The sequence below is a fragment of the Parasteatoda tepidariorum genome, chromosome 11, assembly GCF_982258835.1.
Source record: "Parasteatoda tepidariorum strain Cologne lab strain chromosome 11, Ptep-v5.0, whole genome shotgun sequence".
Taxonomy (NCBI): Eukaryota; Metazoa; Arthropoda; class Arachnida; order Araneae; family Theridiidae; genus Parasteatoda; species Parasteatoda tepidariorum.
Window position 1 is genome coordinate 10402912 of NC_141765.1, and position 16185 is coordinate 10419096.

At 27.0% G+C, this 16185-nt stretch overlaps 1 protein-coding gene across 6 annotated transcripts in view; it reads right to left on the reverse strand.

Annotated features, from left to right (window-relative positions):
• LOC107437280 (tyrosine-protein phosphatase 69D) overlaps window positions 1-16185 on the reverse strand; it is a 485726-nt gene that overhangs the window by 155859 nt on the left and 313682 nt on the right. The gene's annotated exons all lie outside the window — the stretch shown is intronic.

Consider the following 16185-nt stretch of genomic DNA (forward strand, 5'->3'; position numbering starts at 1 on the left):
AAAAAATTGCACCCACTCATAAAACTCATTTACCCAAAGATAATTTCATGCAAAAAATAATTTTTAATAATTATTTATTATTTTTTATTATTTAATTAAAGTGAGGATGAAAAAAAGTTGAATTATAAGGTATGAATTTTTTTATACCATTTTAATCAACATATTTTTTAATTGGAAAATCTGAAGTTTCAACTGTTTTTATTTATTAGAAGCTGAGAAAAATTAAAATTAATTATTTTTAAAAAAATAATTTGGCGACACTAAAGAAATAACTAATTGGGGCGATTAATATTAAAATGTGATAAACTTGGGATGAACTTGACTTCGCGCGCGTAGCGTAAAATTTCATTCATATTTTTTTCGCTAATAATCGTTTGCTAATCTTTTTATTTTTATTTCTTTCACACTATAAAATACGATGTTTCTTTTTTAGTTATTTAATAATTTATTTGCAATTTAGTAAAGAATTTTGAATAAAAAACACTTTATTCAACAAATGTCTAGTTTTAAAAAAGCGTGCTTCTGATAGAATACACCAGATTGTGCTTATTTAATGTGATTATTTTTTATTTTTTTTATTTTGTTTTTCAATAACTGATACAATTTCAATAATATACATACGTATGCATAGATTTGGAATAATATATTTATCAATTTCTTGAATATATATTTTATAAATATTAATAAAAATACGTAGTCAACATTTTTAAACATCTCTCACAACATCGCAAATTTCTCAACATCTTATAGGGTAAACTAAACAATGAAGGAACATTTAAGCTTAGCTTACCTTTAAAAAAATTTCATAAAAATTTCAAAATTTGTAATTTTAGCTAAATGATGGTTTCGACATGTTTGTTATTAAATGCAAATTATGTAAAAAAAGTTAGATAACTTACATAATATTGTTTTAAGCTTTTGGTGGTTTAAATAATAGGTAGTAAGATGACCAAGTGAAGGAACAGTTCTTACCAGTGAATAAACACTAAATTTTCCAGAGAATGAACACTTAATTTTGATAATGTTTGATGCTCGTTAGGAATCCATAGGCCACACAAATGTCTAAAAACAAGATTTTTCTTGGAATTACGACAAATAACCATAGTTATTGTGGAAAATTTTACATTTTTTTCAGTCATGGAATGGAAAGTAAAATATGTTTGAATACATAATTTTAAAAAAATGTTTTTCATTTTTTTCTCACAGTTTAATAGTCCGTTCTAAATTATGAATGTTTATCATTGTGTAATCTGATGATGTTTTCATTATTATTATAATTCGATCATTTTTTTGTTTAATCTTTTCCTCATATTTTTTAAGCTTTTTTTTAAATCTTTTTAAGTATTTTTTTTCTCTTCGTCATGAGTAATTTATTTCTTTTTCTTTTGATTTAACCTTCCTCTTTTTTCCAAATTTTAGGCCAATGTAAATGTATCTTCGAAATTTCTTTTGATTTTCCAGTTGCATTTCCAGAATTCCTCACTGGATAATAAATGAGAAAAAGGAGTTTCGAAATTTGAGTAAAAACCATCTCTCATTTACTTATATCTAGTAGTTACTTATGAAACCAATCGTTTTTGCAACTAACAATGCCTCAAGAGGACTTATCTCAAAATCGGTTTTCAAGATATTTTCATTATTAATGTTAGTTGTCTCAGCTTCAGAGTCAAAATTTGATTATACAATTGTTCTTTTTGAAATAAATTCTTCAATATTGAGAAAAGCGCAGGCTATTGGATATTTGGGAGATTAAACTTTTCTATCAATGTTCCTTTAAAAATTTGCAACATAACTTGTGAGATTTCCTTTTCAAGCTTCTGAAGAAATAGCGCATCGTTACTCTCGAATCATGTGTTTTGTTGATAAGTTGTCTTGCTCATTAACTCTTGGTGTCTGTTTTGCATGCATTTGTTACAGTCAACGTTTTCTACATCGAATGAAAAAATATCGCATTTCATAAAAGCATTTTAACTTCATCAGTTGATGCCTCAAATCTTATTTAAAAATGGATGTAAAATTTTCTAGACATATTGTTTTACAATTCTTTTGTTTTCAAGATCTAACGAGATTTCCAAGAATTACGTAGAAAACTAAACCAGAAAATTTGTTTTGAGGAACAAAACTTGCTCCGTTTCAAATTGATATGAGATTTATACCTATCCAGAAGAAGCAAAATTAGGAATTTGATTGCATTTTTAATTAGCCATGGGTAGAAACATTTGCAATATATTTGTAAAATGTTGCTGCGGTCATCGTTTCATTTCATGAATAGCTTTTTCCAATGAAATATGTAGCAGGGACTGATTCTGTAATATCTCTACGAATTCTTCTGTAAGGAAAAACTATCAATGGAGGCACTTTTTCTTTCCTAGGTACTTTAGAATATAAATCCTTATAATTTTTAAGGCCGCAGATTTTTCCCATTTAAGGGCAGTATTCAACTCTTGTTTCATTCGCATTGTAAATGCAATCACTTTATAAAAGGATGCCAGGGCTACTTCCCTCCTAAAGATTCTCTGAAGTTCTTAAAACCAGTATTTCGAATATTATTCTCTAAGGGAAGATTTGCCTTTTGAAATTATCTTCGCATTGCACTAAGTTATCGGTGGATGTCACCTTAAAAAAACTTCACCCATTTTTCACCTAGATAATTGTCTTTAAATGGATTTTTCCTACCAGTTCCCGTTAGGACATTAAAGACGGCAATAGGATAATAATTTAGCTAATTATTGGCACAAAATCCTGCAAAGATTCCATTCATGCTTTTATTATTATATTTAGTTGTTATATTTAGTTAATAAACATAGTTTATTAAGGAGTCTAAGGTATGATGTAATAACTAATCACTACATTTATAAAGATAAATAATAAATTAATTATTATTATAATTCTTTAAATAAATTTAGCAATTAAATTTGCATATTTAAATGAAATAGTTATAGGAACTATTCATACAACATTTAACTGAATTTTAGGAGTCCTCTATGTCGCTGAACTACTAATTATCCAAGTAAAATCATATTTCACACATACTATTCATTCACTGGGAAATCTATTCTCAGTGAAGGAACATGCCTGTTCCTTCACCGGTTAGAAGTTGTTTTTTTTTATTTTTAACATAATTTTGATTTATAATGTGACAAAAGGTACAAGAAAATTAAAATTTTTCTTTTATTTTCATTAACTTGAAAAAATCCCAGTAAAGGAACACTTGTTTATACATTGGTTTTTCATCGTTCTGTAATACAGTTAATAAACACCCCCTAATCTCAGTACTTGCTTATGTTATGATGCTTAAAATAAATAAAACGTAACTTCAATGACCATATTTTGAATTCTTTTTTTCACAATGAAAAGAAAAAGCATTATTATATGCAATTAATTGCAGTTTAAACGGATAACAACAAACACTGACCTAATAATTTTGTCAAAGAAACAAGGCGTTGAACAGATACTAACAAATTCAAAACTTTTTCCAGAGAAGACTCAAAGACCAGATAACTAAATGCATTGTTAAAGGACTTCCTATTGTTAGATAGTAAGCTACTCTTACCAATCAATCTAAATTAAAACGTTTAAAATCTTATTTCTAAGAAATATCTATGAAATGCTCCTTCATTTGTTGGTTTACCCTATATCATCCTAATCTTAAAAGAAATTTCCGGAAGTGTATCGCAGAACTATTTTACCAACTATTTAATAAAATTTTAACATTTTAAAATTCTTATTCTTTTCCATTTTACGTTTATTATTTCTGCATTAATATACTAATAATTTTTTTAGAACTTTAATTTAGATTTTCTTTAATTTAGGTTTCCTTTTCAAATTATAGTCAAGTTTTTTTTAAAGAATTATTGTCTGCTAGCTAAGAATAAAACCTTGTTAAGAAATTAAAAACATTCAGCTGTTTAAAATTATTTAATGCAAAACAGCTGATTATTTACTTAGCATACTATTTTTTTGAAAAAAGAATATAAATTATTGATTGTTTTTTTTTTGTTTCTTGTGACTTCAATTTAGATTATCTAAAATAGTGTTGATGTTTTATAAGTCACTACAAAGAGGATAAAGATACCGAACATAAAAAGCTGTGGAATACGTAGCCAATTTTTTTAGTGTCTTAAAATATCTCAGTATCTTAAATGTCGTCCTACTATCTTAGTTGTGAAATTAAATTTTTAATTACCCGACCACGTGTGATTCACTAATTATTTCATTATATCTTTTACTCTTTATGATACCAAGTAGATTTTTTTTCTGATAATATACTAAACTATTTAGTTTAATTTTTTACTTTAGCATGATTTCCAAGATATAATTGTAGTATAATTTGTTATCAGGAAAATGCCTTATTTTGTTAATCAGGAAATACTAAAAATTGAAATTTGTAAGGATTCCGAAGCTGTGCACACAATACACAATTTCCGACCTTATTTTAATAAAAAAAAAATTTAAAAAAAAAAACGTGGCAAGTAGGCTAACATACTTTTTACAGAAACTGTGAAAACTAATTTTTCCTATATTTCGTCAAAAGAGGATAAGAATGATATTGCTCCAAGGGACCTACTCAATAATTTCGCTATTTCCAGAATGAAATCTGTTTGATCGAAACATATTATTCCTTGAAAATTACACGAGGGAAAAATTAACTTTTATCATTTATCTAAGCTTATTCCATTTATTTAATGATAGCGGTATTAAGGTTAAGGATATGCGTCGGAAGCTCCGTTTGATATTATACTATAAATGCATTAAATCATGTAGCTTGAATAATTTATTTTAAGTAAATTATTTAATAATTTTAAGCAAATAAGGGTGTAAAAATAAACTCGATCGAAATACTCCGAAAGTATACCCTGAAATATATGTAGAATAAACTTTGGAATCGATATATAAAAAATACCTTTTCAAGCAACTTCGAGTAGGACGGAAACGCTAACTTGTTTAAAAAAGTTGTCCTTGTTACTTTTTAATTTCGATTCCTGGTACTAGGGGACATTCCATTTTCACATTCGACTTTTGAAATTTTTTTATGACCCTAAACTAAAATGTTAAGGCTTGCAGCAAAAAAAAAAAAAAATTTTTTTTTTACTGCATTAATTTTTTTTCAAAGTAGTGAATTATTATTTTTTCAATCTAAGAACCTGTGCCTATAACATATGTAAAACTTATTTTAATATCGAGTGAAATAATTTAATATGTTGTGTAACTAAATGGATAATCCCAAGAAACTGAATCGAAAATATAAAAACTTCATTGATTTAAAAAAATAATAGATGATAATAAAAATAGACATGTTTTGAGCGTCCAATAATAAAAGTCACAAGTTATCCAAGCCTGACAAGTCTTGAGAATGGGCGATTATATTTGAAAACTCGAAACATGTCGACTTTTACTTCCCTCTTCATATGTTTTGAAGCCAGTTGAGTTTTTATCGTCAATTATACTGTTTTACATTTGGGTCTTGATCATTATTTTGATAAATATTTTACACTAGTTAAAGTAAACATATGCATTTTAATATTTTATCAGGATTCATATGGTCTTTAAAAATGTAAGAACATCAATATTGTAAAAGTTATATTTAACTTAAAAATTAACATTTTGACACCAGATATTTTGAGTTAATGAAATTAAATATTTTATCTCTTAAGTTTTTGTGCCCCCATTTCAATATCTTAAGGATCTTACGAGCTCTGTTTAAAAAGAGATCATCAGATATATATAAGAAAGCAAAAATAACCATAGTAGCAGTATTTGTTGGTAAATGTAGCTTATCGTAATTGAAGAATATGCTGTGCGACATTTTATGGTGAATTTGCGAACGTATAAGTTTCAGAATGTATCGAAACATGAGGATGCTATTTGCTAATCATCTTTATCCAAAGGAAACGATGTAACCTAAATATCTAGTAGAATGAAGCAATTTTTTAAGCAATGAATCCTACAATTTGCAACATATCTTCAATATCTTATTCTTAAACATAACATATTTCAATCTTTTTAAAATGCCACTAAACATTCAGCAATTCCTTGAGTTATAGAAAAAAGAAATATCGTAAATTATAGAAAGCCTTGTGAATGTGCATTAGAATTATTATACAATCTACATTTTATTTTTCAAGCACTTTTTTTTCTTCAAATTTTCTTGCCTAGAAGACTCGATTAAAACTGCAAAAATGATTATCCCTAAAATTTTGTATATAGCCATAATAAGTTATGCTCATTTTATTTTAGTATAAAATCCTCGAATAAATATAGTAAAAACAGTGTAATCTAAACAATATCAGATAAAAAGTTCATGTATTTAAATTCTAAAAACTATCATAAATAATTTATAAATCGATTCAAATTTACTTTTCAAAGGAGATTAAAATAATATTTTTTTTTGCTTTTTGGACAGAAATCCCCTAAAAAAATTGTTTATGGCCTGGAAACTTCGAGATATTTTCTATTAACAATAAATTAAGCCCCTCCGAGCAATCACTGAACATTATTTCAATTTTTTTACTATCAGAGTTTGGTTGCGTAGCAACCTAGTAAAATTAAGCACTCCTCTTTTGAATTAGTCAATGGGTTATCTTAAAATATTTATTTGCGCAGGAGACTTTTTTTGGCGGTTTTCTGGACTATCGCCAAATATATAAACATTTATTGCGGCCCAATTTACCACCCAATTTTTTTAAAATTTTGTCTACCCTCCCTAATTCAAGGGTCTAGATTCCAAATATGTAAAAAAAATTATATGTTTATTCAGAGAAAGTACGTTTTTGTGTCTGATTTCGTAACTTAATTAATAGTTAGCACTAATTAATTAACATATTTGAGGTCACCCCCAGGAACCATTAAGATTGACACTTAGTTCGTGAAAATCCGATCATTAGAACGAAAGTTATTCAGGGTGATTCGTTTTTTTTTTGCGGACTGTACAGTCCGCAAAAAAAAAAAAAAAAAAAAAAAAAAAAAAAACGAATCACCCTGAATAACTTTTGTTCTAATGATCGGATTTTCACGAACAAAGTGTTAATCTTAATGGTTCTTGGGGGTGACCTCAAATATGCTAATTAATTAGTTCTAACTATTAATTAAGTTACGAAATTAGACACAAAAACGTACTTTCTCTGAATAAACATATTTTTTTTTACATATTTGGATTTCTGACTTTCAAAATATAGGGGGTAGCCGCAATCTGGGAAATATGGTCCCCATAGTTTGGTCAGGAGAGCGATCCAAAGTTCGTACCCCTTAATGTTAATTTCACTTTTTACGTTTTTAGTTATATTTTTAAAACTATTAAAGAAATTCAAAGAAAATTGCACCCACTCATAAAACTCGATTACCCAAAGATAATTTCATGAAAAAAATAATTTTTAATAATTATTAATTATTTTTAATTATTTAATTAAATTGAGGATGAAAAAAGTTTGAATTATAAGGTATGAATTTTTTTAAACAATATTAATCTACATATTTTTCAATAGAAAAATCTAAAGTTTCAACTGTTTTTATTTATTAGAAGCTGAGAAAAATTAAAACTAATTATTTTTAAAAAAATAACTTGGCGATAGTAAAGAAATAATTAAATGGGGCGATTAATATTAAAATGTGATAAACTTGAGAGGAACTTGACTTCGCGCGCGTAGCGTAAAATTTCATTCATATTTTTTTCGCTAATAATCGTTTGCTAATCTTTTTATTTTTATTTCTTTCATACTATAAAATAGGATATTTCATTTTTAGTCGTTTAATATTTTATTTTTCTATTTAGTAAAGAAATTTGAATAAAAAACACTTTATTAAACGAATGTCTAGTTTATAAAAGCGTGCTTTTGATAGAATATGATTGATTATACACCAGATTGTGCTAATTTAATGTGATTTTTTTTAAATTTTGTTTTTCAATAACTGATACAATTTCAATAATATACATACGTATGCATAGATTTGAAGTAATATATTTATCAATTTCTTGATTATATATTTCATAAATATTAATAATAATACGTAGTCAACATTTTTCAGCATCTCTCACAACATCACAAATTTCTCAACATCTTATAGGGTAAACTAACCAATGAAGGAACACTTAAGCTTAGCTTGCCTTTAAAAAAAAATCATAAAAATTTCTAAATTTGTTATTAAATGCAAATTATGTAAAAGAAATTAGATAACTTACATAATATTGTTTTAAGCTTTTGGTGGTTTAAATAATAAGTAGTAAGATAACCAAGTGAAGGAACAGTTCTTACCAGTGAATAAACACTAAATTTTCAAGTGAATGAACACTTAATTTTGAGAATGTTTGATGCTCGTTAGGAATCCATAGGCCACACAAATGTCTAAAAACAAGATTTTTCTTGGAATTGCAACATATAACCACAGTTAACGTGGAAAATGTTACTTTTTTTTCAGTCATGGAATGGAAAGTAAAATATGTTTGAATACATAATTTAAAAAAAAAAAATTTAGTTTTTTTCCACACAGTTTAATAGTCAGTTCTAAATTATGAATGTTTATTATTGTGTAATCCGATGATGCTTTTACTATTATTATTATAATTAGATCACTCTTTTTGTTTACTCTTTTCCCCATATTTTTTGAACTTCTTTTTCATCTTAAGTATTTTTTTTCTCTTCGTCATACTTTCTGCTTTAACTTTTTTTCAACTCTTTTAATCTCTTTAAATTTTCGTTCTTTTTCTGAAATTAATGCAAAAAAGTAATTTATTTCTTTTTCTTTTGATTTAACCTTCCTCTTTTTTCCAAATTTTTGGCCAATGTAAATGTATCTTCGAAATTTCTTTTGATTTCCCAGTACCATTTCTAGAATTCCTCACTGGATAATAAATGAGAAAAAGGAGTTTCGAAGTTTGAGTAAAATCCATCTCTCATTGACTTATATCTAGTGAGTCATCAGCAGTACTTACCATTTACTTATGGAACCGATTGTTTTTGCAACTAACAATGCCTCAAGAGGACTTATCTCAAAATCAGTTTTCAAGATACTTTCAATATCAATGTTAGTTGTATCAGCTTCAGTGCCAAAATTTGATTAACCAAATGCTCTTTTTGAAATAAATTCTTCAATATTGAGAAAAGCACAGGCTATTGGATATTTGGGAGATTAAACTTTTCTGTCAGTGTTCCTTTAAAAATTTGCAACATAACTTCTGAGATTTCCATCTCAAGCTTCTGAAGAAATAGTGCATCGTTACTCTCAAAGCATGTGTTTTGTTGATAAGCTGTCTTGCTTATTAACTCTTGGTGTCTGTTTTGCATGCATTTGTTCAACGTTTTCTACATCGAATGGAATAATATCACATTTCATAAAAGCATTTTAACTTCATCAGTTGATGCCTCAAAATCTTATTTAAAAATGGATGTAAAATTTTCTCGACATATTGTTTTACGATTCTTTTGTTTTCAAGATCTAACGGGAGATTTCAATGAATTAGGTAGAAAAGTAAACCAGAAAATTTGTTTTGATGAACAGCACTTGCTCAGTTTCAAATTGATATGAGATTTATGCCTATCCAGAACAAGCAAAATAGGGAATTTGATAGCATTTTTAATTAGCCATGGGTAGAAACATTTGCAATATATTTGTAAAATGTTGCTGCGATCATCGTTTCATTTCATGAATCGCTTTTTCCAATGAAATATATGGCAGGGACTGATTCTGTAATATCTCAAAGAATTCTTCAGTAAGGAAAAACTACCGAGAGAGGTACTTTTTCTTTCCTGGGTACTTTGGAATATAAATCCTTATAATTTTTAGGGAGAAAAATTTTTCCCGTTTAAGGGCAGTATTCAACTCTTGCTTCGTCCGCATTGTAAATGCAATCACTTTCTAAAAGGATGCCAGGGCTACTTCCCTCTTAAAGATTCTTCTAAAGTTCTTAAAATCAGTATTTCGAATATTATTCTCTAAGGGAAGTTTTGCTTTTTGAAATTATCTTCGCATTGCCCTGAGTTATCGTTGGATGTCACCTTAAAAAAAACTTCACCCATTTTTTACCTGGATGATTGTCTTTAAATGGATTTTTCCTACCAGTTCCCGTCAGAACATAAAAGACCGCAATAAGATAAAAATTTAGCTAATTATTGGCACAAAAGCCTGCAAAGAAATTTTCCATTCAAGCTCTTATTATTATATTTAGTCAGTAAACATAGTTTATTAAGGTGTCTAAGGTATGATGTAATAACTAATCACTATATTTATAAAGATAATAAATAATATAAATTTCAATTGTAAACGGAATTTTTTGATGTCCTTAAATTAAAATGTTAAGGCTTGTAGCAAAAAAAAAAAAAAATTGCTGCATTGATTTTTTTTACAAAGTAGTGAATTATTATTTTTTCAATCTTAGAACCTGTGCCTATAACTTATGTAAAACTTATTTTAAAATAGAGTGAAATAATTTAATATGTTGTGTAACTAAATGGATAATCCCAAAAAACTGAATCGAAAATATAATAACGTCAATGATTAAAAAAAATAATGGATGATAATAAAAATAGACATGTTTTGAGCGTCCAATAATAAAAGTCACAAGTTATTCAAGCCTGACAAGTCTTGAGAATGGGCGATTATATTTGAACGCTCGAAACATGTTGACTTTTGTTTCCCTCTTCATATGTTTTGAAGCCAGATGAGTTTTTATCGTCAATTATACTGTTTTACATTTGGGTCTTGATCATTATTTTGAGAAGGATTTTACACTCGTTAAAGTAAACATATGCATTTTAATATTTTAACAGGATTTATGAGGTCTTCAAAAACGTAAGAGAATCCATATTGTAATATTATATTTAACTTAAAAGTTAAAATTTTGAGACCAGATATTTTGAGTTAATGAAATTAAGTATTTTATCTTTTAAGTTTTTGTGCCCCCATTTCAGTATCTTAAAGATCTTACGAGCTCTGTTTAAAAAGAAAGTATCAGATATATATAAGAAAACAAATTAATCATAGTAGCAGTATTTGGTGGTAAATGTAGCGTATCTTAATTGAAGAATATGCTGTGCGACATTTTATGGTCAATTTGCGAACGTAAGTTTCACAATGTAACGAAACATGAGGATGCTATTTGCTAATAATTTTTATCCAAAGAAAACCATGTAACCTAAATATCTAGCAGAATGAAGCGAATTTTTAAACAATGAATCATACAATGTGCAACATATTATTTCAATATCTTATTCTTAAACATAACATATTTCAATGTTTTTAAAATGGCACTAAACATTCAGCAATCCCTTGAGTTATAGAAAAAAGAAATCTCGTAAATTATATAAAAACTTGTGAATTTGCATTAGTTACTAAACAATTTTTTTCTTTTTTTAAAACTTTCTTGCCTATAAGATTCGATTAAAACTGTAAAAATGATTATCCCTAAAATTTTTTATATAGCTATAATAAGTTATGTTAATTTAATTTTAGTATGAAATCCTCGAATAAATATAGCAAAAACAGCATAATCTATATAATATTAGATAAAAAGTTCATGTATTTAAATTCTAAAAACTTAGAAAATCATAAATAATTTATAAATCGATACAAATTTTCTTTTCAAAGGGGATTTAAATAATTTATTATATTTTTTTTTTTTGCTTTTTGGACAGAAATCAGCTTAAAAATTGTCTATTGCTTAGAAACTTCGAGATATCCACTGTTAACAATTAATTAAACCTCTCCCAGCAATCACAAACATTATTTCAATTTTTTTTACCGTCAGAGCGTGGTTGCCTAGCAACCTAGTAAAATGAAGCATTCCTCTTTTGAATTAGTCAATGGGTTATCTTAAAATATTAATTTGCGCAGGCGACTTTTTTTGGCGGTTTTCTGGACTATCGCCAAATATATAAACCTTTATTGCTGCCCAATTTACCACCCAATTTTTTTAAAATTTTGTCTACCCCCCCTAATTCAAGTGTCTAGATTCCAAATATGTAAAAAAAATATATGTTTATTCAGAGAAAGTACGTTTTTGTGTCTGATTTCGTAACTTAATTAATAGTTAGCACTAATTAATTAGCATATTTGAGGTCACCCCCATCGACACTTAGTTCGTGAAAATCCGATCATTAGAACGAAAGTTATTCAGGGTGATTCTGCGGACTGTACCCATCAAATTCGAAAAATTAAAAGCGTTCGAACCGTATTTCTTTTCTACACTAATAATAAAAGTAGTTGCAAGGAATCGCTACAAACTACTGTTTTTTTGTATGGCACTAATCACTACACTACTTTTTTAAAATAGTACACTATGAACTATTTTAAAAAAAGTAGTACTACACTACGAAAAGAATTAGCGACTACAGTAGTCTTACTACTTGTAGTGCGCTGCTTCCGACAACTGATCTTAATCATCTTAAATTGATTTTAACATGATTGAGATATAGTGAATAAGGTTTCTTTCATTGTACATGTAGAATAATACAAGGAAAGAAAATTAATTGACTTAAACTTGATAATGTAAAGAGCGATTTAAGCAAAAGGTAAAAAAAAGAGTAAAAAAGGCTAACTACTCGTCATAAGTCATCAAGGACTGTGACTAATTGCTATCCAGTTTGCTTTTACTCTTTACTTTTTAAGAAAAAAATTGCTTCTTATATGACCGAGATTTTGTTAATTTTCGTTTTATTGTATTATTTTACTTTTATTACCCTACTTTCGAAGCTATATACATATAAAATAAAAATGATATATTTATAAGGTAATCATGCAAAGAAAACAGGAAAAGATCTTAAAAAACAAGTAGGAATAAATAGATAGTTTAAAAGAGCTCATTAAATTAAATATTTAAGATAAATCTTCTAATAAGAAACTAAATAAATACTTCAGTAAATTAAAATGTCTCCAATATTAAAATTTTTCCCCTACATTTATACATTACATGTATAATTAAGGCTATAAATAACAACTTACTGATCGTAATCACGTTTTACTAATTACTATATGCGAATAATATAAATTTGTTTTGGAATTTTGATCACAAAAAATAGGGATTTCCAAAGTATTTGATACGATTTAGTTTTAGAACTTTATGGTTTCGTTTCGGAAACAAAATTAAACGCCGCGGAATAATAGGAAACGTCAACATATTGTTTTTTGGAGTCACGATTAGCAGTAACTCAATTTCTGGTTTTTATGAAAAGAAGTTTCTATTTGTTTGAAAACCAAACAGTCTTATATTTCCCATTAAATACAACAAATAATTTTATGTTATATGTGGTACTTGAAAAACTAGAGCATGAAAATATTCACAGAATTTTCGTTTAAAAATACATGGGGGAATAATTTTAATTTTTATATGTTATTATCAAGGGTCTACGAAAATTTAAGAGATCCACAAAAATAAATTTTTTTTCAATAGTTTCATCAATGCATTTTTATAAAGCGTATAGTGCCCGAAAAATGTATCGAAATGTATTCTAAAAATGCATTGATCATAAATAATGGGAAGAGTTAAGCTAATTAGGCTCTTAATTCAGCAAAATGTAGCATGACTTAAAAAATTTGGAAAATGTTTTGTATCAAAAAAGTTCAATAATTTAATCATTTATTTTATTCTGCATAAAGAAGTAAAGAAAAGAATTGAAACTAGCGAAAAATGTTGCGGAAAAATTATTTAAAATAGATACACGCAATTAGAGTAAAATAATGTTAAAAAAATATTGCAAACTGAGGCACTGAAGATGACAAATGAGAAGATTTGGGAAAACCTCAGTTTGCAAAAATGAGAAAAGAAAAGATAAATGTGAAAGCCAAGGAAATGAGAAAAGAGAAAGGAAAATGATAAAATGAATACTAAATCAAATTGCAAGCAAAGGTAAGTATGATTTTAAAATCAATCTTCTGCAACCAGACCTGAAAAGAATAAAATATATTCAAATAATACAATCTAAGAGAGTTTTAGGGAGGGGTATAGGAATATTCTCCTACCTCCATTTTGAGAAAGTTTTGGAAAATTATTAGTACGATTGTATTGAGATTAATTTTATATTTTGTGAGAAAAGCTAACATTTGTGATTAATTACAACATGTAAGAAATATTTTTAAAAATAAACTAGACAAATGTTTATTACATTCATGTTGCATTATTCGTTTATAATATTTATAAAATATTGCTTAATGAATTAAAAAAGAATCTACAATCAAATTTACAGTCCGAAATCTAAACTTTATTGTAGCATAACATTACTCTTATGCATTGTATTATTAAAATAAAAATAATATATCTGATTTTTTTTATTGGTTTAGTTTGTTATTTATATGAATAGCTATTAGATGCTGAAAGTATTAATCTGTATTGCTTGGATATAATCTTATTTTCTATGTATTTCGAAGGGTTTTTGTAATCTTTAAAATCCCTGAATCGTAACATAATCCCAGAAGCAGATTAATTTATAACAGTAGTGTGAGTTTGAATACGTGGGACAAACTCTCCGATCAGATGTTACTGAAGTAGAGGAGTGTGATTACTAAAGGGAAAAAAGAAGAGTCCTAAATCAATATTTTACATTCATTTTTATGTAATGTAAGTGAAAATTATTCTAAAGTAAAAATTTATTATTATTATTTATATATGAAAAAATATTTTTAATATTTTTTCTAAATGTAAATAAGAATTTAAACTTCATTATTAAGCTTATTAGTATAAATTAATCTTCATAAAATATATTGCTTCAAGCAAATATTTACCCTTTAAAAAATTAATTTCATTTTAACAATTATAATAGATTTAAATTTATTATGTCTTTAGTTGTTGATTAGATGCCTCTTTTGGCTATATGCCTGGAGTCGCCTCTCTTTCTATTGCACGCCACTGTATAACAAATAAAGGGAAAGTCTTTCTTATTTAGACAATTTCCTAAAAATACATCGGATTAACTCCCCAAACTTCATATTCATATTTCAATAAACAAATACTATAAGCACTACTTCATAAGAGTGATTGCAATGATATAATTATAGTTTAAATCTCAAAGAATTTAAATTTGAAAAAAATATTTTGATTGAACTGAAAATTGAACAAAGGAGCTTTTTAAATGTTTATTATTAATAACTTTTCAGAGAAAGGAACATAAAAGTTCTGGCTTGACCGCAGAAAAAAATTCTGATAAAATTACTGTATTGTGTCGTACGGCAAACTGAACAAAAGTGCTTTTACCTTTTTCGAAAAACAAAACAAAGGAAGTTCTGACTTGATCAGTATTCTTTATTTTAAGAAGTCATCATTGAAATCAGAATAAAATTTTCCTTTATGAAAAAAGAGAGATCTTAAAGCAAATGTTTAAAATTTTTTTTGTTAAGCTTTCTCTTAAAATGTATGTGTTTTTTTTTTGTTGTTGCTGTTAAGCATATTTTTATAATTAGAAATAAGAGACTTTCTGGGGGAACTAAGAAAAATTGAACCGTATCATAAATCTCAAAGAATTAAATTAAAAAAAAAAAACTTTTGATTGAACTGCTAACTGAACAGAGGCATTTTTAACTTTTTCGAAGCGAAGAACAAAAAAGTTCTAGCTTGACCAGCATTCTTTGTTTTAAGAAATCATCAGTCAACTCAGAATCACATTTTCTTCTCTATTTTATGAAAAACGAGGTATCTTAAGCAAATATTTATTTTTTTTTCCTTTGTTAAGCATACTTTTACAATTAGAAATAAGAGAGTTTCTGGGTGAACTGAGAAAAACTGAAGTTATCATCTATCATATTAATATAACATGAATTCAGAAGAAAATAAAAAACTTGAATAGCGCATTTCTAGATGCAAATAAAGACGTGGAATCTTTTTCACCGGAACAGAACTCATTTTCGTACACGCTTCAGTGCTCGTTTGGTGGGGGAGTGCCTATCTAAACTTAGAGTGGGGTAAAGTAGGGAAACGAAAAATGATGAATCATGCAAGATTTTATGATCAATCCTCTTCCCTTCGACAATCGAATTGTCTGAGTGATCTCGTTTGGTTCTTTCTTTCTTTCTTTTTTTTATTTTATTCGAAATAACTCTGTATAATGTGGTTACGATGAAGTACGTGGTTTGAAAAATAATCAATGCTATTTTAAGATGTCCTTTTTTTCTTATTTATGATTTTGAAATAACAAGAATATAGTTAACTCTCAATTGAAATAGAATCTGAAACTAATATCTCTTAAAAACGTACATAAAATTTTTTTG